The sequence below is a fragment of the Propithecus coquereli genome, unplaced genomic scaffold (genome assembly GCF_000956105.1).
Source record: "Propithecus coquereli isolate 6110/MARCELLA unplaced genomic scaffold, Pcoq_1.0 Scaffold119, whole genome shotgun sequence".
In the NCBI taxonomy this organism is placed as follows: domain Eukaryota; kingdom Metazoa; phylum Chordata; class Mammalia; order Primates; family Indriidae; genus Propithecus; species Propithecus coquereli.
In genome coordinates, this window is record NW_012135969.1 from 378,946 (window position 1) to 380,133 (window position 1,188).

The 1,188-nt window shown below is 35.7% G+C and overlaps 1 protein-coding gene across 1 annotated transcript in view; it reads right to left on the reverse strand.

Moving 5' to 3' along the window:
• The window catches only part of CEP95 (centrosomal protein 95kDa), a 37,337-nt gene that overhangs the window by 22,588 nt on the left and 13,561 nt on the right, over positions 1-1,188 (reverse strand). The window lies entirely within an intron of this gene.

Sequence of the window (1,188 nt, forward strand, 5' to 3'; positions counted from 1 at the left end):
TAATAGATTCTTTATCTCCTTTCACTATATTTTCTCCTGAAAACAGAATATACAGCTATTAAAAAATTTAACCAAGAAATCTGAAAGTGGCAAAATCTTGAAACGGATATAACACTGTGAAAATGCTATTCAAGAACACAAGAGAAACAATGATATTATAAATATTAAAAACACCAATTTCCTGCTGCCTGATTGTATCTGAAGAAATAAAGAAGGTGTCCTTGAATACGGTGTTTAATAATTTCTGGCATATTCCTCCCTTTCTTCAAGAAGCAAAATGATTGGACTTAAGAAAACATCCTCTAGTAAGATTTACACCAAAATATAAAGCAGCTAAGCAGAACTTTATCAGGCTTGCGAAAAAAAATGGCAGGAGAGAACTCTTACAGATTACGGGATCCCACTTTAGATGGTAGTTTGTTCAGAGGGTAACAGGAGTTATCAAAACAAAAACATGCTGGGATACCTTCATCATAAATTCCTGGGTTCCCCCCTATATTTGTTAACTTCAGTTTGTGTAGATCATATCATTTTTCCAACTAAAACCCCATCCATGGCTCTCTTTCTAAAATTTAAGTCCTGCATATATAAACCCCTTTTTAATCTCACCCTATCCTCAACCTCTCCAGCCTCATCTCCCACCCACTTTATACTTGTAAGTTAATCATTAAACAATCCTTAGCACAGTACCTGGCCCATAATATTAATAGCTTTTTAATATAAAGTTGAAATGTTGAATAGAAACAGGTTGACGAAAGCATGGAAATTTGACGTGTTTAATGTCACTTAAAATGGACTCCAATCAACATCAGGCACAGATAGAACTTAACTCTGTGACACTCTGGTTGTCCTTGGGGAGAGTTCAAACCAGTATAGGACAGAGTAGAAATTGGATATTTGGGAGAACCTAGCCATTCATAACTTTAGCCATGATGCAAAACAAACCTAAACTAGAAACTTGATGTTTTACGCTACTACTATTAATAGTAAAGAGAGACGATGTTAAAAACATTGTTTAAAACAACTAACCAGAAACCTTGTTTTCGAGCCCTGTGTTTTTCTGGCTTAAAATACATAAGTATACCCCAAGGTATACTCAGGACTTCTGAGTTTCCAGGATAGGGAATATACTTTGACAACCTAGCAACTAAGACTGCTGGCCAGAATGCAGTGCTTCATGGTGTAGGA